This window comes from Triturus cristatus, chromosome 7 (genome assembly GCF_964204655.1).
Source record: "Triturus cristatus chromosome 7, aTriCri1.1, whole genome shotgun sequence".
Taxonomy (NCBI): Eukaryota; Metazoa; Chordata; class Amphibia; order Caudata; family Salamandridae; genus Triturus; species Triturus cristatus.
Genome location: NC_140590.1, coordinates 538,612,403 through 538,633,313, shown reverse-complemented (window position 1 = coordinate 538,633,313; position 20,911 = coordinate 538,612,403). Strand labels below are relative to the sequence as shown.

At 43.5% G+C, this 20,911-nt stretch overlaps 1 non-coding gene across 1 annotated transcript; it reads right to left on the bottom strand.

Annotated features, from left to right (window-relative positions):
* Positions 1 to 1,245: 1,245 nt before the first annotated feature.
* On the bottom strand, positions 1,246 to 1,524 carry LOC146810049 (RNase MRP). Its single transcript, XR_014967172.1, has one exon.
* Between the last annotated feature and the right edge of the window lie 19,387 nt (positions 1,525 to 20,911).

Below are 20,911 nucleotides of genomic sequence, written 5' to 3'. Positions count from 1 at the left end.
CAACGGGTCACAGCAACAGTGCCAGGGGTCCCAAGGGGCAAGCCAGGGGTCGCTGGTGTGACCTCTGGTTCCCCCTTAATGACGTCCATGCATCCTGTGAGTCTAAGTGCCTCTCCATAGGTCCTTAGGCTTTAGATGTGTACTCCTGTGGTTGTTTGGTCACCCGAAGAAAGTTTGGAAACTTTTGATAACTTTTCCTACAGACCAGTGGGGACTTAGAAACGATTTCAAACTTTTTGACTTTCAGAATTTTACTGGGACCAGTGCACTTGGTGCATCTGACCCATGCTCCATAGCAGTCAGCCTGAAATTGTCCCTTGGTCCTGGTCTACCACAACCATTGACTATCATTGGTGCTTTACTTTCTCTGGGTGCTATTTATACTTGAAACTATTTTAAAAATCATATCTCCGGATTGGATTTTTGTTGTCTTGGTGTCATTTGGTTATTACATTGTACTCTATTTTTCTAATACAGTTTGACATTTTTATTGCTTGGTGTGTTAACTTTATTACTGTTTTGGTACTACATAAATACTTTACACATTGCCCTAAATTAAGCCAGTCTTTTTTGCGCCATAACTACCAGGGAGTTGAGCTAAGGCTTATTTAGTGACTTTAAGGGTTCATCCTGGCAAGCGTTGTGATTACCCCTTGAGGTGGGCAGTTGCCCTCCCCAAATAATAATATGATTCCTTAAATGTGGTAAAAAAAAGTTTAAAAGAGACTTTTTGTAAAACGTCTTAAAGAGTTGTGTTGTGTTTAATCTGTGGGCTTCGGCCCACCCATAGGATTACGATTTGCTCGCTCCATCGTCGCTCTCATATCCCTTCTCCCCATTTGTCCTTGGCATGCATGCGTCATGCCTCCTCTTGGTTTTAGCCCTCCCCCGGAGTATGGACCAAGTACTTGTGTCCATTCATTGCTCTCCTTTTAGGAGTAACTTTTTTCTTTGTTGTTGAGCACTCCACACAAGCGCTTGTGTTTTCGCTCGCTCCTCTCTTTATCCCCATCTACAGTTGTCTTTTTCCCTTTCCCACTTATCCCATCCCAACACCAGCCAGATCGCCATCACATCTAAATGTAGTAAATTGGGGAATGTGCATTGTCCTCTGTTACATATGAATTCGGTAAGCTGAAGTACTGTGCAAAACCTTATTTGCCATGGATGTAATTGCAGTTAGCTAATTTGGTAAAACGGTGTAAATAAAAACATGGTGGTGAGACTGCAGTGAAAGAAAGAAAAGGCATTCTGAGAATGAGCCCTGTTCTGTTTGTGCGTTCTTGAGCGCACTACCTGAGTACCTATGTAAACTTATGAGAGTTCCCACCCACATCCAACTGCTCGGCCCAACAGCTTCTTGGCAGGATTAGGTGTAGGTATGCACCGGACTCATGCACGCCCACAGGGGCGAGAAACACTTTTTACCAATTGGTCCAGGGGCTTTACACTAGGCGGCAGAGCGTGCGCGAGCAAAACAAGGTCCTTTGTACATAGCATTGATTTCAGGTCTCACGAATGTTTCGACTGAAGAATGCACTTTAACTGCCTTAAATAGGAGGATAGGAACAGGTATTATATGTATATGTATGTGTATATATATATATGTATATATAACAATCTACTCACACAGAAAGCAAGGGATGACGACGCCGTGTACTGGCCATAAATCAATTTATTTGGACAGCTGATAAATTTATCAGCTGTCCAAATAAATTGATTTATGGCCCGTACACGGCGTTGTCATCCCTTGCTTTCTGTGTGAGGAGATTGTTATATTGTCTGGACCGTGCTTGGGTGGTCCAATTTTTGGCGACGCACCCGCTGTTCTGGTATGCGGCGGCTGTACCGAAGCATGGAGGAGAGAAATATATGTATATATATATTCACTGAAAAAACCATAGGTTTCAGGCACATTATAGTTAGGAATTAGCATTTAAAAAACCTTAGAAATTCACTGAAAAAACCATAGGTTTCAGGGGCGTTATAGTTAGCTGGACATTTCCCTCATACAAAACCCTAGAAATTCCCCTGTTATAGTTAGTTCAGCTAACTATAACTCGCGCCCCCGCAATGCACTGCTGATGACGTCACATATTACATCACTCATGACATGGTCAGTGTCATCACTCATGACATCACTGATGACATCTCAAATCACATCACTGATGACATCACTGATGACGTCATCCAGTGAGTATGTGTTTCTGTAAAGTTTTAATATGTTTACTATATATAGGGAAAGGCCTGTTGAAGAATGAGTGGGTGTACAAGTGTGTGAATGGATGATTTTGTAGGTGTTTAACTGACTCTATAAGTGAGTCATTAAATGTATCTTACTACAGACTAGTGACTAAACTGTGTGAATGTCTGTATGTGTCTGTGTGTTGGTGTATAAGTGGCTGCATGGTTTTGTGAATAGCTATATGAGTGTCTATATGGGTTATTGATTGGTTGTCTGAGTTTCTGTATGGGTGCCTGAGGGTTTGTGTGCGTAGGCTGTGTGTGACTCTGTGCATAGATGTGTGAGTGGGTGATTCTATTGGCGCATGGTTTTAAGAGTGCATTTGTGATGAACTGTATGGTTGAGTGAGTGTATGTATGGGTGTGTTAGGGATTGAATGTATATCTCAGTGGTACATTTGTGACTAACTACATATGTGAAAGGCAGTATATATGCGTGTAAGAGTATATAGGTGGGTATATGTGAGAGTGTGTGATTGTGAGAGTGGCAGTATGGATGAGTGTGTGCTTGTATCAATGATTGTATAAGAGCGTAAGAATGTGGTACTATTTTTATGAGTAAGTGAACTTGAGTGTGTATAACTGCATAGGTGAGTAACTGGGAGTGTAATTAATTATTTGCATGACTGACTAGGTGTGAGAGTACCTCTATGGATGATTGGTGGTGTGTGAGTGTCTATGTAGGTGTATAAATGCATATGAAGGTCTTGTACGGAGTGACTGTAAGTATGAGTGACTGTACAGGTGAATGAGTGGAGGTGTTTGTAGACCTAAGAGTTAATAAGTGGGTATGTAGTTATTGGTATTGGAGTATCTATGGTTTTGAGAATGGGCGTCTGAAATTTTGAGTCGGTATATCAACGGTTAAATTAGGGTGTGAGAAGATGCAGTAATTTATCACATGGATGACGTCATCAGTGATGTCATCAGTGATGTCACTGACCATGTCATGAGTGATGTAATATGTGACGTCATCAGCAGTGCATTGCGGGGGTGCGAGTTATAGTTAGCTGAACTAACTATAACAGGGGAATTTCTAGGGTTTTGTACGAGGGAAATGTCCAGCTAACTATAACGCCTGTGAAACCTATGGTTTTTTCAGTGAATTTCTAAGGTTTTTTAAATGCTAATTCCTAACTATAACGTGCCAGAAACCTATGGTTTTTTCAGTGAATTTCAAAGGTTTTTTTAAATGCCAATTCCTAACTATAACGTACATGAAACCTATGGTTTTTTCAGTGAATTTCAAAGGTTTTTTAAATGCTAATTCCTATCTATAACTTATCTCTAAAGATATCATGAGAAGCATTCTTTTTTAAAAGTAGGGTGCACATTAGTTTTGTGGAAAAGCATCTTTGTGATTGGTTAAGAAAAAGCAGTTTCAACGTGGAGTACATATCATAGGATAAAATTTGCTCAGCTCAACCACACCTGCTACTTGCATTTGGAAGGCACTGTTCGAAATTAAAACAATCATCAACTTTTAACCTGCACGTGTCGTTGAATGTTCAAGAAAATGTTACAAAAAAATATCGTTAAGTTTTAGAAAATTGATGAACTTTTAACCTGCACGTGTTGTAGAATGTTCTAGAAAGTGTGTTGATAGAATACGTTGCACTTCTGACTTCTATGTGTTGTTGAATATTTAAAAAACGGTTCATATGGAAAATTAAAAAGAAACCAATAGAGAAGTTTTGAAACCTAAAAGAATCAAGGAACTATTCTAATTTATTGTTTACATGTATTTATGTGTGCAGCAACAAAATTATAGGCACAATAGCACTAGGAAGAGGAATAAGCAGGGAGTGGGGGGAGGGGGGAGATGGGCAGAATGGCACACATGCACAATTAAGTACAACACACATATAGACTAACAATGGCCAAAATGAAACACACCAACAAGGAGCACAAGTCACACAACCCGCTAACATCACACCACTGAACGAGCATAGAAGTGAAAACCACGCTGCATTCATACAGGATGTGTACAAAGGCCAGTCGTTGGTGTTGTGGGATGTCTGCCACCGTGGTCATCATGGATGAGATGCCCAGCATGTGGCACATGGTCGAGTTCACTGTGTGTTATGTTGCCAAACGGCTGCTCCTCCCTCCCAAGAGCCCCCACACTTTTGTACGGTGCGCTGTTGTATCTCGTGCACTCATACGGCACTCCATTGTAATGCCTATTTGCGCATGTCCTGCTACATTCCAACTACAACATCACAGTGCCGTTTGGAGGTGGTGCATGCCACTTTACAACATCGACTGCTGCGGCTCTTGTAGCAGGCCACAACAGAACACAGAGACACACTTACCGCACTTCCTGTACATGGACATGTCTGAGACACCCCGTTCCCCTTGCCGGATAGGCACACCCCTGCACTGACCTGTGAACCCCAGACCAGCACATGCCAGTTGTGCATGCAGGAGGATGCGTGCGTAGCTACACATCCAGGCTCACTGCCAACGCTGAGGTGACAGCACACTGTGATGTTGCAGGGCTCGTGCCTATCATGCTAAGACAATGACCACAGGGACACACTTACTAAGATGTGGGTTTGGGGGGCATTGGCGGTCCTGGAGTTGTTGAGATGAGTCTTCTGGCCCTCATGGGTATCCCTGTATCATGCTCATTGACTCTATGGCACCTGTGGGTGTTCTGGTGTGGCTCTTGGCTGTGTTCCCTTTCATGGTGCAGGTAGTTGTCCTGCTTAACACCAGCAGAAAGCAGGTGTAAAATCCCTGGTGCTAGCGTGTCTTATCGCCAGAATTTGTTTCGCATTGCAATTGGTGTGAAAGTTGTGATGTGATTTTTTTCGTGTGCAGAACAAGATACGAACTGAGCAGTGTATCTCGTCAAGATCCAGCACCTGACGCACTATTCCCAATCAATATAAATACAATGAGATTTCTTAATAGATTTTGTGTGTACACTGTAAGTGCAGCCAATACCTCAGTGCAATTCAATACAGGATTTTAGTATTTAGAATAAATCGGAAAGGTGCACCTCGTGTCTTTTTGCACGGGAACGGCTACTCTCCATTTCATTATCAGCACTTTAACAGAAGTAAAGTTGAGATAAATCTAACACACTATTCAGAAGTTGGTGCAAACTGCAGATATCACCAGTATTCCAGCAATAAGTGCCACAAAATTTAACACCATGGTGCACTCCATCAAATAACAGTAATAAGAACAAGAAAGAGTCACACAGCAGTTAAGAGAACAACCAAAAACGTTATTAATTTTTTTTCAAACTTTATTTTTTATAATAATAAATATATAAACGATAAACTATTTTCAAACTTTATTTTTTTATTAACATATATATGAACAATAAACTAATAAATAAAATGTAACAACAATAATACAAAACAACAAGGCGGAACACTCCTGTGGGGACCATGGATGTCGACGACAGACCTAGAAAATCAGAAAGATTGTTAAAAAAAACAACATGGTATTCTCAACAAAATACCACAAGAAACAAATCACAGATATATAAAATGCATACAGCTAACAACATTTTATAAGTTTAACTTACAAAAACTGTAAAAGTTGCCGCTTTAAAATATTTACCGAATCTGAGGAAAATGTGTTGCAGAAAGCACCACGCCCACAACGTTTTTCTTCAGTGGTGAGGAAATTTTTTACTTTTCCCAAGGGGCAAACAAAGACTAATGCCACCTTCGTCACTCGCAAGATTTGCCAAAGAGTTCTGTTACGAGGGGATCCTAACAAAAAATACTCGTGCGGCACAGCAAGTATGATGAAACACCTAAGGACCCTTTATCCAAACAATCTTGCATGAGAAGAGTGCAAACAGAGGAGAAACACTCCTGTTCTGTATCTGTAAAAAAGAATCACAAATAAATGTATATTAATAACTTTCAAATTTATACTATTCCATTACTGTACAAACACATATTATATAAAAACTGACTAAGAAACTATAGCCCTGAACCACAAGTGTGACGATTGTTAAAACACTACATGCATAGTGCACACTCCTTTGAAGCAGTTCATGCCCTAAACCCTACCTCACTAAAATACTACATGCTAACTCACTAAATGATTACAGTACTATAAGGAGACACACTGGGTGAGTGACAGGGTGTTTGCTAGAAGAGTATGAATACTAACTAGACAATAGAAGGTGTGAAACACACCTGTGTAGGTGATTAGAGGACTGCATCCATACTGCATAGGCATTTAAAGCAGTCCATGTGCTAAGCCCTGGCTCACTGCTTGACTACTTGGGTACTGACTGAATGATTAGAGTACAGCAAGGAGAGTGCCAAGGTGAATTTAAAAGGGCTAGGCTTTTCGCACAGGGAATGGATTAGTACTTGGTACTGAATGGGTCACTAGAGGAGTGCAAAGGCAGTGACAAGTGCTGGACTGTATGGATACTGACTAGGAAATTGAAAGTGTGAAAGACAAGTGTCTAGGTGGTTAGAAGACTGCATGCATAGTGCATAGGGGTTGGAAGCAGTCCATGTGCTAAGGCCTGGCTCAGTGAATGAATAAAACGTAGGCACTGACTGAATGTTTAGAGTACTGCAAAGATAGTATCTTGGCGAATTTATAAGTGTTTGGGTTTTAGCACAGTGAATGGATTGGTACATGGTGCTGAATGGGTCACTAGAGGACTGCAAAGGGAGTGACAGGGTATTTCCTGGAAGTGTATGGATACTGACTAGGGAATTGAAGGTGTGAAAGACAATTGTGTAGGTGGTTAGAGGACTGCATGCATAGTGGATAAGGGTTTGAAGCAGTCCATATACTAAGGCCTGGGTCACTGGATGAGTACTTGGGTACTGACTGAATGATTAGAGTACTGCAAGGAGAGTGCCTGGGTGAATTTATTAGGGTTTGGCGCAGTGAATGGATTAGTACATGATGCTGAATGGGTCACTAGAGGAGTGCAACAGCAGTGACAGGGTGTTTGCTGGAAGTGAACAGATACTGACTGGGGAATTGAAGGTGTGAAAGACAAGTGTGTAGGTGGTTAGAGGACTGCATGCATAGTGGATAGGGGTTTGAAGAAGTCCATGTGCTAAGACCTGGCTCAGTGCATGAATACTTAGGCAGTGACTGAATCATTAGAGTACTGGAAAGAGAGTGTCTTGGTGAATTTTTAAGTGTTTGGGTTTTGGCACAGTGAATGGATTAGTACATGCTGTTAAATGGGTCTCTAGAGGACTGCAAAGGAAGTGACAGGATGTTTCCTGGAAGTGTATGGATACTGACTAGGGAATTGAAGGTGTAAAAGACAAGTGTATAGTATGTTAGAACACTGCATGCATACTGCATAGACATTTGAAGCAATCTATTTGGTACTTAGAAACTGACTAAATAATCAGACTACTTCTAGGACAGTGCTTAGGTAAAACTTTTAAATTTTCAGTTCTGCCACAGTGAACAGAATAGTACATGGTACTGCACCTTCGTGTCAAACCCTGACTCATTTTATCAACGCATAAGCATAGACTAGCTTCTAATGCTACTAAAACTTGACAACATGAGAGGTTTTAAATTAGTTATCTGTCAGCAAATACACAATGTTACCTAATGCTTCTCTCACAGTGGTTCCCAAAGGCACACAGACTCACAGTGTGATTCTAGACAACAACCACTATACCTAGGAGTTTACCAAAAATCATTCACTACTGTGGAAGTGGTAAGGGAACTGCACACAATCTTCATTTTACAGGACTGCACTTTTGTGTCAAAGCCTGACTCATTTAATCAAAGCATAAGCAAAGACTGGCTTCTAATGCTACTAAACTTGACAACATGACCGGTTTTAAAACAGTTCTCTGTCAGCAAATACACGATGTTACCAAATGCTTCTCTCACAATCCTTACCCAAATGCACACAGACTCACAGTGTGATTTTAGACAAGCAACACTATCCTAGGAGTTTACCAAAACTCATTCACTAGTCTGAAAGAGTTAATGGTACTGCACACAATCTGCATATTTAAGTACACCACATCAGTGTCAAAGCATGACTCATTTAATCAACGCATAAGCAAAGACTGGATTCTAATGCTACTAAAACTTCACAACATGACAGATTTTAAAACAGTTATCTGTCAGCAAATACATGATGTTACCAAATGCTTCTCTCACAGTGATCCCAAATACACACTAACTCACAGTGTGATTCTAGACAAGCACCACTATCCCTAGGAGTTTACCAAAACTCATTCACTACAGTGCAAGTGGTAAGGGAACTGCACACAATCTACATATTTCACAACTGCAATTTACTGTCAATGCCTGACTCATATAATGAAAGCATAAGCCATAACTGTCTTCTAATGCTACTAAAACTTGACAACATCAAATGTTTTAAAACAGTTATCTGTCAGCAAATACACGATGTTACCAAACACTTCTCTCACAGTGGTTCCCAAATGCACACAGACTCACAGTGTGATTCTAGACAAACAACACTATCCCTAGCAGATTACCAAAACTCATTCACTACAGTGGAAGTGGTAAGGGAACTGCACACAATCTACATATTTCACGACTGCACTTTAGTGTCAATGCCTGACTCATTTGATCAACGCATAAGCAATGACTAGCTTATAATGCTACTAAAACTTGAAAACATGACAGGTTTTAAATTAGTTATCGGTCAGCAAATACACGATGTTACCAAATGCTTCTCTCACAGTGGTTCCCAAATGCACACACACTCACAGTGTGATTCTAGACAACAACCACTATACCCAGGAGTTTACCAAAAATCATTCACTACTGTGGAAGTGGTAAGGGAACTGCACACAATCTTCATATTTCAGGACTGAACTTTTGTGTCAAAGCCTGACTCATTTAATCAAAGCATAAGCAAAGACTGGCTTTAATGCTACTAAAACTTGACAACATGACCGGTTTTAAAACGGTTATCTGTCTGCAAATACACGATGTTACCAAATGCTTCTCTCACAATCCTTACCCAAATGCACACAGACTCACAGTGTGATTTGAGACAAGCAACACTATCCTAGGAGTTTACCAAAACTCATTCACTAGTCTGGAAGAGTTAATGGTACTGCACAAAATCTACATATTTAAGTACAGCACATCAGTGTCAAAGCATGACTCATTTAATCAACGCATAAGCAAAGAATGGATTTTAATGCTACTAAAACTTCACAACATGACAGGTTGTAAAACAGTTATCTGTCAGCAAATACATGATGTTACCAAATGCTTCTCTCACACTGAACCCAAATACACACTAACTCACAGCGTGATTCTAGACAAGCACCACTATCCCTAGGAGTTTACCAAAACTCATTCACTACAGTGCAAGTGGTAAGGGAACTGCACACAATCTACATATTTCACGACTGCAATTTACTGTCAATGCCTGACTCATTTAATGAAAGCATAAGCCATAACTGTCTTCTAATGCTACTAAAACTTGACAACATGACAAGTTAAAACAGTTATCTGTCAGCAAATACACAATGTTACCAAATGCTTCTCTCAAAGTGGTTCCCAAATGCACACAGACTCACTGTGTGATTCTAGACAAACAACACTATCCCTTGCACTATACCAAAACACATTTCTTCATCTAGAAGTAGTACTACATTTTAGTATAGAAACATAACATAACTCATTTCACAAATTCATAAACAATGACTGGTTTCTAATTCTACCAAAATATAAAAACAGCACAGTTATCTGTCTACAAACACATGAAAAACACAAATGATTATCACAGAATGGTTTCTACATGCACACACATTGTAGAGAAAAAAAGTACTCCCTACACTTTAGCAGGAGAAATACATTAGTCTGATTAAAATCAAAATAGTCTACATACATCCCCTCACAATTAAATAACTCATCTTTCAAGTTCTTTTGTAGATTAAGAAGTATATCAATCACTCGCCATATTTTCTTTTACAGAATCTCTGCACTGTGCACCTCTCAGCAAAAACAAAGAATGGAAAAGTTTCCCTTTCATTTTCCACACATATACATGTAAACATCAAATCACAATCCTTCACACATAAACTGAAAAGCAAACACACATTTCTATTGGTTAAACATTTCAACCCTTTCCAACTGAAATACATTTCAACCCTCCCCCAATCTGCCTTCTGCCTGTTACCATAGAAACAGGTCATGGAACACTGCACTGAGCTCACTGGTCACAAGTTCAGCACACAATGTTACTAAACAAGACAGGAAGTGTGCTTGACTTTTCAACATATCAGCTTATCATATATAATGTTCCTTACAATCTATTTTTGTTAACCAATAAAAATCATACCTTTAAAAACAGAAATATACACCCTACCTTTCAGTGTAGAAAGTAGTCATACAACCAATGATTTCTTGTATTTTTTCAAAAAACATTGCCGTGTATCCGCGTACCCAACGCGTAAGAATCCGTGCACCCAACGCGTTAGGATGTGCGCACCGTGCGCGTATTTCGCCGTTTAAAAAAAAAAAAAAGGGGGCCTCAGGGGGTTCTTCTGGGACCCCCTAAGCACCTCTAGAGGGTCAGAGTATTTCCACTCTGCCCCCTTTATATGTTTTACACACTTATTCCCCTTGCTTCTTCAGCCTCGCTTCTACCGAGGCAGAAAATGGCCGCCAACAGTTCCTGGTTTCAAATGTAGAGGGGCACTCGACAGCCAATTAGCATTCAGCACGCGATCGGTAGGGTGCGCGCTCGGTTCGGGGAGGGTGCACTTACGGTGCGGGTAGGGTCCGCGGATCCTCCCCGGCAATAGATATCACTAACTTTTTTACCCTAATTTTCTCAGGAACTACTGAACAGATTCACACCATTTATGCAAAAGGCACGAGTCTGAACTGAGGACTACCTCTTTGCCAAATTTGGTGTCATTCCGTTCAGCGGTTCGGGCTGTAGCTGCGACAACAGATCCTATGGGAAATTGCATGGGAAAAACGCGTTTTGGGACCCCCCTTTTTCTCGGCCCCCGCTTGACGAATCACCCCGAGACTTTCAGGGTAGGAGCGGAGCGTAGCGCCCCACCTATTTTGAAAATTTCGCGAGGATTCGTCGTCCGGCGCCAAAGTTATTCAAAATAGAATGTTGCGGTTTTCCTATGGAAACGTGGTCCTAACTATAACTACCTACTGGCGACCGCCAGTAGGTAATATATATATATATATATATATATATATATATATATATAGGAGTATTTTGGAAATGGCTTTTGTATTAGGTGGGAAAACATATGTGAAGAAAACGGTTGTCAATGCCAGATTAGATTTGTAGCAAGCCCTGCTTTCAGTGCAAAATACTGGCACCTATTTTGAAACTGAACTACAAAGCAGAAAGGGGCAATTCAAAAACACTGTGTGGTAATTTATGCAAATAATTGCTTGGAACGACGTGAACGCGCTGGACATTTTCAGCTGAAGAGTTTCGAGCTTAGAAAGGAAAGCAGTTTCAGAAAAAAAGGCTTAGATTATTGTTATATCTGGGAGTCTCTAGTTGGCAGAGGTAGGTACCACTGTCCAAATAGCGACCCTTGCTTCTAGTCAGGGTAAGGGGGATACACTCTTTAGATAACCCCTGCTCACCCCCTTGGTAGCTTGGCGCGAGCAGACAGGCTTATCAAAGGCAATGTGTAAAGTATTTGTACCAACACTCACAGCAACACAGTGAAAACACCACAAATGGACTCCACACCAGTGTAGATAAATAAAGTACTTTTATATAAACTACACAAGACCAAAACGACAAAAATCCAACAAACACAGTTCAAGAGAGTTCTTAGCTTAGCGACAAAATAATCCACATTAGCGTCGATTTTAGCCAACAGTACATGGTTATGCAATAAAAGTTCCTAGCGGCGCTCAGGCGTCGAATAACAAGCAACAGCGTCAGTCCTGAGACCCTGGGGAGGCGATGCGACAACCCCGCTGCACGCAGCGGGCGTGTGCGATGAATCCGGTCTGTATGGGGAGTGAGGAGATACTTGTATGGATTCCAAGGCGTAGCTACTCCGGTAGAAATTTACTCGCAAAGGCACGATACGACGATCTTCGATGGTTCTGTGACGATGCTCGCAGCGCCGAAATACGGCCCGCTAACGAGTGGTGCAACGATCTTCGATGGCACTGCGATGATGTTCGCAGCGACGAAATGCGGCCTGCTAACGAGCGGTGCGACGATCTCACTCAGCGGCGGCAGGCTCTGCGACGAAACTACGTAGCGTTGACGTTGCAGCCGCAACAGGCGCTGCGACGATCTTCGCGGCGACGGAAAGTTTCTCGCTAAGCCGGCGGTGCGTGAAAAAGTTGCAGATCTTTTACTTCTTTTCTCTTGGTCAGCTTCCCAACAGCAGGCACAACTTTCAGAGGCCCCACAATTGGATCAAGCACTCTAGGAAGGGCAGAACTCACACAGCAGAGTTCAGGGGGGAAGCTGGGGGTGAAGTCCTTTCGTTCCTGGGACTTCTTAACATGAGTCCAGCTCTACTCAGGCCCTTGGAGATTCCTTCAAGAAAGGGGACACAGCACACAGCAAAGTCCTTCCCCTCTCCTTGGCAGCAAAGCAACTGCAGGTCAGCCTTACAGCAGGTCAGTCCTTCTTCTTCAGTCTTCCAGCTTTCTCCTTGACAGAGGTTCCTTCTTGATTCCAGGATGAGCTAAATTCTTGGGATCAGGGTCCCAATATTTATACCCCAAAATCCTTTGTCCTCTGAGAGCAGAGGGGCCTTTGCCCAGTCCAAACCAGTTCTGGAGCACTCTGTTTACATGACTCCTTCTTTCCTTTCACAGTGCAGGGCAGAAACATCAGACACCCCACAGGAGGTGGAGCCAGCATTGTGGAGGGAAAGCATAGCCCTTGAGCACTTTGTTGACATGATTCCTTCTCTCCTTTCACAGTGCAGGGCAGAGACATCAGACGCACCACAGGGGGTGGAGCCAGCACTGTGGCGGGCAGGCACTGTCCTATTCAGGTCCCAGGTTCAACTCCTCCCTCCCATCTAGATGTAGATCTCTCTATTCAGCCCTGTGCTGGCTCACCCTGTCTCCGGGAATTCCCCAGCCCCCTGGAATTCCCCAGCCCCTGTCACTCAAACTCCAGACAAGGAATACACAGCCTAGCAAAGGCAGGTTTGGATGGTTAGACAAGAAAATACCTACGTTCTAAAAGTGGTATTTTCAAACACAGAATGTTAAAACCAACTTCACTAAAAGATGTATTTTATCATTCTGAGTTCAGGCATACTAAACCCGAATTTCTACCATGTTCCCTGAGTCAGTTTAGGATTATAAAATGTAATAATCAAACTGTCCATTCTCGCCTATGGAGAACAGGTAGCCTTGCAATGGTGAAAAACGAAAATGGCTGAAATTCACTACCAGAGCATGTCACCCACACTAGTACATGCTCTACCTTTCACATACACTGCACCCTGCTGAGGGGGGTACCTAGGGCCTTCCATAGGGGTGTCCAATGTGTATAGAAAGGGAAGGGTTAGGCCTGGCCAGTGTGGACACTGGTCAGGGCAGCATGGCAGTTAGCAACTACACCCAGGCACCGCGGTGGCAGGCCTGAGACACCATTTTAGGGCTACTCATGTGGGTGGCACAATCAGTGCTGCAGGCCCACTAGTAGCATTTGAATCACCAGCCCTGGCACACTTGGTGCACTTTACTAGGGACTTCCTGGTAGCACAAATATGCCAATCATGGATAACCAATTACAATAACAATTTACCTAGAGAGCAATTGTACTTTGACACTGATCAGCAGTTGTCTTGTACATACTTACACCGATATGAAGATGAATAAAGAATATAAAACATTTTTTCCTGGATATGTGACTTCATTCCTGGTGCCGCCTCCACTTCTCTTCAAGAGTTTAATTCTGGGCTTTACAGTAGGACCTATCTGCAGCAGGTTCTGGAGATGTTTGTCACAGGACCTTTCTACTGTATGGGACTACAAAATTGATGTGCCCGACATTAGTCGGCTGTGGGATTCTTCTTTGTTACTGATCAGCAGTGACAAAGTGCCCAAAGCATCTAAGCCAGCAAAAACAAAATCCAGCACAGCGTCAAAAATACAGGAGGTAGAGGCAAAAAGTCAGGGGGAACCACGCCAAAGATGCCAGGTCTAACAATTATCTTTATTTCGGAACCTAATTATTATAAAGACCAATCATGTTTTGTTAGACCGATATTTTTATACCGAAAATTCAGAATTTATGTTTATTGTTAAATTATACAGAGTACATTTAGCAAAACAATGAATTTAATGTCTCTAATAAGAGTACTGCATTGTGTAAAAAAATTGCTAAATTACCTCACAGTTAATTTATTGTGCTTCTGTAATAAACTGAGCTTGTCTGTTTAGGTCCCAGATAGACAGCACATGCGCTGTTTTGAAGAGACATGTTGTGTTCAATCTGTTTACTTCAGCTCACCAATAGGCTTACCATTTTATCGCTCCATCGTCACTCTCATATCCTTTGTTCCATTCTGTTCTTGGCATGCATGCGTCATTTCTCCTCTTGTGTTTAGACCTCCCCCAGAGCATGGACCAAGTACTTCTGTCAATCCACTGCTCCCCTTTTAGGAATTACTTGTTTCTTTATTACTGAGCACTCAACACGAGCACTCGTGTTTTTACTCGCTCATCGATCCGCCCTTCAACTACAGTTGATTTCTTCCCTCCCTCTCGCCCCATCCCAACCGCAGCCAGATCACCCTCCTATCTGATCCTAGTCCAAGGGCTGCCATATCCCTGGAACTGCAGTGCATAAGGGGGTTCTGTGTCTGGGAAGCATGGTGTCACTGCATAAGCCGAGGTGAGCAAAACATTGAGTTCTATATGTGAAGCTATTTGTTCTAAAGTTTGTCCAAGAAATGAAGGCCCCTTCTGGTTTGCTTAAGTCCGAGTTGTTGATCTCAGGGTCCCAGTCCCACATGTCGAGTGCCATTGCTACGGCTGCAGCCTTGGATTGTTCTGGCCTCTTGAAGTTGGTTTTAGGGTTTTATCACATTTGGTCGTTTGAGCCCCACCTTTCACCTGACCTCTCTTATGCCTCTAGTACGCGTCTCCCTATGCGTCCTCATGCAGAATTAACGTCTCTTTCGTGGCAGTAAGCATTGCTATAGGAAACTGCGCTCTCTTTAATTCTCTCTCTGTTACTAATTTATTTAATATTAGCATTAAACAGCAAATCTTAATGTTTACAGATGTGCACTTCGGCATATCACGTACCTTTTCACTACTCACCCATGCTATTATTGTATATCCAGAGGTTTACCATTTTAGGTCAGTGTCTGTTTTTTTTCAGTCGCCTATCTCTTGAAAGTGTAGTATCCCTTTTAATGTTTTAGCTATGCAAATATCCCACCTTGCAAAGTGCTGTTGTCTTAAAAGCCAAAATTGGACGTCAGACAGGCAAGTGGCTGAATAACAACTAAGGCTGGCAGTGAAAATTATCATTTATGTTAGTCCAATGAAAGAAAATGGAGTCTGCAGCTCCAGAAACGTATCAGGTTTATGAGTGCGACCGCAGGAACAGAATATTGGGCCCTACTACCCAGAGTGAGTTAGCAACACAATGTGTAGATGCATGCTTTTTATAATTGGTGGCTTTGTAATGCTTTATTATTCATTAATGTGCCCAATATTGTACACATTTTAAGTAATAACACAATAAACTATTTACGTTTACTAGTGAGTGAGTGAGTGAGTCAAGCTTTCTACTTATCGCTGTTGTATTTTTTTTACTCAGTGCAACCGATGGCGACCAGATGTGGGTCATGTGATCCCTGTCGTTTAGGAATATAGTTGCACCTCACGGTGCCTAATCGGTTGAAACCCCTCTGCGGTTGCTTATTTCCCGGTTCTCAGACAACATGGCCCGGCAGTTTAGTTAGATGGTTCCTATTTTCAAGCAGGACCAAACGGGATATGCCAATAGCTTGTCTCTGGAGCGGCGCCGTGGGGAAAAAAAGATGGAGTATAGTGCGCCCCAGACAGGGCGCAAGTCCTATAAACAGAAGTGGGGGGACTGACCAATTCAGACACTATGCAAGTCACATGACGCGTGCCATGATGTCACGACGTAGCGCTATTGAAGAAGTAAAATAATGCTATTTAAATTAATTTTGTAAATACTGGTACAGACCACCCCATCTGACAGTCTTCCAGCGTCTGCACTTATATAGAGGGACAGAACAAAGGTAAAAGCATGCCTCCCTTAAGTACCTGTGGAGAGATAGCAAGCTGTGTGCCTTTGTTTCCCCTCCGTACAATGCAAAAAGTGGTCCCAATAAACAGCTTCTTAATAATAAAGATACAATAACAAAGATTAACGTAATACAAAAAACACGTTGTGTGTTTTTTGTATTACGTTATTCTTTGTTATTGTATCTTTATTATTAAGAAGCTGTTTATTGGGACCACGTTTTGCATTGTACTGTCCTATACCCAGGTCCCAGTGACATATTTTGGGTTTACCCTTATTTGTAACTTTTTTTCCCCTCCAATGCATTTACATTTAAGTGTGAGGTTCCATGACCCCTCCAGTCAGGATATTCAAACAAAAGGAGGCCTGATGGCCCCTTAACTTCGGCCTGGCTGGAGGTGGGAAAAAACCCTACCTGCCTGCAAGTTGCTGCTGGAAATGGAAAGCAGACAACGTGCAGGCGCTGCTGAACCTGTCCCGGTGTCTTACACTGGAACAAGTTCAACATATTTCTGTGGGGCCCAACTTCCTGGCAGGGGGGACGGCATCCACCCTGTGAAAATAGTGGGTGGACGCCATTTACCTGCGTGTACCCCCAACTCGTGCCCTGATCCCAGGTAATTACTAGTGGAGGAGATTGTCACACATTATGTCTATCATCATTTTGTTACTCCCCCCCCCACCCCCCCTCCAGTGATGATAGCCTGTGGGTGTATGGCAGATGTCTTCAAACTATTTTGCTTTGAGACCCCCTTGAGCAAATGTTTCGAAATCAGGTCACCCTCCAAAACATTATGACAAGGATTGGGGAAGCGAGAGGGATGGGGCTGAGTGTTTGGAATAGTACAAAATAGAATTCCCAAATAGATATGATTGTGTCAGTGTTAAGGATTATATCGGGAAGTGGGATTTTATTCATGTATTATTTATTTATGCATACTTTATCTGAAGGTGTCAGAGCGCTTTACAATAGAACCGGTTACATTACATAAGGACTTCAGAGTATATGAATTACATATAAGTTATAAGATACGAAAGAGATACATGTGTCTAAATACAAAAAGAAAATGGTACAGTGGTGTGTACGAGAGATGTGCAATTTTAACAGAGTAGATAGAATTTGCCAATATTGGTGGGAAGTCAGCATAAAGGGGCAGATTTACAAGCCCCTTGCGCCACCGGTGCATCACTTTTTATGAGGCACCGCAGTGCATTTTAGTGCCCCATATTTACAAGGACAGGAAAAGCCACCCTGCGTGAATTTTCCTGTTCTTGTAAATACGGCGCAGCACTTTGCGTGAAAGGGGCGTTCCAAATGTGTTGCTGTGGGTGTTCCCAAGCATCATCAGTGGAACCAGACACATTTCCAGATTTACGAGAAATCGCAAATCTGGAAATGCGTCTGAATGCTATGCTTCCCTAGGCACGGTGTAAGGAGGTACAACGAGGAGAAATGTATTCATTTTTCCTCATTTCTTTCCTTGTTCTATGTGTGCTGCATGCTGCAGCACACTAGAAAGAGGAAATCACTATGGTGATTGTTTATGTGCAGGAAGGGACACCTTCCTGTTCATAAACAATCTCCCGACAACGCAGGCATCCTTGCACCATGGTGCAAAAGTGCCTGTGCCAGCGCATGGCAGCAGTTTGTGTGCCAGTGCAGGGGGAAGCACAGAGATGCGAAATATTGTTTTAAATATGTCGCATCCCTGTGCATTGAAAGTGACTCAGTGCGGCGTCCCTAAAAAGAGTATTAGCGGGAAGTGAGTGGTCCTCGTCTGCTATCCTCGTTGTGTCACCCTGTTCCTCGATTATAGGCTCTGTTGTCCGCTATGGGAGATGGAGGGATTTTTCTTCGATTCCGAAATGCGTTGGCGTGATGGAGGGGCATTGCTGGGATTTACGCCGAAACTGCGATCCCAAGCCCGGGAGCTCCTTAGCAGGCGGCCATCTTGGTGGCCAGCTGACTTCCACCCGTATGGGATTTGTTGCTACTCAAAAGACCCGACTACGATTGGAGTACAAATACCGAACCAGGTAGAAATGGCTGTTTGCACCCAACTCGTAACCAAAAACCAGGCACAGATTGCATTTCTCCAGCTTTTATCTCAAACGATTTCAGAAGTTCAAACCCAGCCCAAACAGGCGAGGCAAACATTTTGGAATGGGGAATGAATGGTATAGCTTGTCTGATATACCCTTTCAACAGGGAATGGTTCTCCCCAGAATATTGAGTTCTTAATATAGACCTAATAAAATATCGGCGAAAAAAATTGACTACAATATTGTGAAGCTAAATGTATATAGGGATATGCTAACTGTTCTTATCTTTGCATATGTGTACTTTGAAAATCTGTTTATCTAAAAGGTACATATGGGAAAAAGTGATGCACCGGCGGCGCAAGGGGCTTGTAAATAAGCCCCAGTAAAACTATACTTGCTGTAACTTTCCGTCACAATATTTTGGTCGGTCGATATTTTTGTCCTCGGTGTTCAGGCACACACGTGCAGAGAAAAGCCCAGCCAGCACTTGTATCATACCACGCAGACACCAGCTTTCTACAGCCACGTGAGCTGCGGACATATTAACAAATCCATTTTTTATTAGAGCTGTAGGCAACGTGCGTTCGCATGAAGCGGTCAAACTCTTGGGTGTAATCTTCCAGTGCCAAACAGCTTTTCTCTCCAGATGTTCCTTAAACTCTCACCCCTGAAAGAGGGGGCCGTTGTCTGATCGTATTTCCTCTGGGAGGCCCAGAAGCTCAAATGTCCTGCCAATGGCCATTTGGACTTGGGTGAATGCAGTGGATGTAACCAATTCCACCACTGGAAACTTCGAGTAGGAATCCATCAATACCAGAGTGTTGTGTCTGTCTGGAAAACAACCAAAGTCAATGCTGACTTTGGACCAGGGTGCTTCACTGGATTCTACCAGCACCAGGTCAGGGTCACTTCCTGTGATGGCGCACGAGGTGCAGACTCTGATCTTCTCTTCTAAGGCGGTATCCATGCCAGGGAACCACACATTGCAACGTAGGCGTGCCTTTGTTTTCAACATTCCCTGGTGCCCGATGTATGCCAGATCGATAACTCGGTCTTGCAGCTTCTTCGAGACCACGATCACATGACCTTGTAGCACGACACCATGTTCCCCCTCGCTGAGTTTGCTGCGAACCGTCCATAGCTGCTGTTGCGCTAGCTGGTCTTTTGTGCCGAGTGCCTGCACACCGTCCAAGAAGTTGGTCCAGCCTCTGGTGAGCAGGGCTTCCTTGACCCTTGCTAGCGTCTCATCCATGGTGGTGACCTGCCCAAGCTCTTCAAGTGTCACGGCCTAGGGACATGCTTCCCGAGTGATCATCCTGACCAGAGCTTCTGTTTGTTCTTCTTCTCGGTGTGGACGCTGTGCGACTGTTGCTTCCGGGTGCCTCGATAGATAATCCGCCGGGTTGTGTGCTCCAGGGCAGAATATAACTTTGAGCCTGTACGCCTGCAGCTGCACCGCCCACCGCTCTATCCTGGGGGGAGCCAGTCTCGACGTTCCCGCGAACAGGGGGCTCAGCAGCTTGTGGTCGGTCACCACTTGAAATTCCTGTCCTCCCACTCAATCTGGGCGTATCTTGTCTCTATGTATGATAGGGCGCGGCTGGCGTATTCGACCGGCACCCACGTTTCCCGAACACTCGCTTGGAGGACCGCTTCCAACCCTACATGGCTGGCATCTACCACCAACTCGGTGCCTCTTCCTCATGGCCGGACTGGGAAGCTAAACAGGCCCTGGCAAACTGCTCGGGAGGGGGGAGGGAAGGTGCAGATGAGCTGTTAGTTAGTGCCGGTATCAGCCGATTTTGTTACGGGGCTGATATTGCCGGCCCCCAGTAACAAAAACGCCCCCCCAGGGGCCCAAAACCAGCCCCCACCCTGGCAGCCCACCAGGGAATCGCCCGGTGCCCGCTACGACCAGTCCGGCCCTGGCCTTCCTGGATGAAAATAGGCCATGACTGTTTTGTCCATTAAGGCCGTCTTGATAGCGTGGAACGCGGTGTTGGCTTCAATGATCCATTCCCATGTGCGTCCACTGCGTGTTAGAGCTTGCAGTGGTTCAGACAGCGAGGCCAGATTCGGTATGAACCTGCCACAGTAAGTGTCCATGCCCAAGAAACTGTGAACTTCTGTGGGCGAGGTGGGAGGTCTGAGACGACCGAATGGCGGTTGCCTTCTTGAGGTCCACTCTTAAGCCCTCTCTGGAGAAGGTGTTTCCAAAAAAGTCAAATGACTCTTGGTAGAAGGATTACTTGGTCTTATGAAGTGTTAGGCAGCAGTCTGCCAGGCTTTGTAGGGTGGCTCATAGGGGTGTGTGGTCGTCTTCCAGTGTGTGCGGAAACACCGGGATGTCATCACTCTGATTGATGACGCCTTGTAGGCTGAACAGGGTCTCCCGGATGG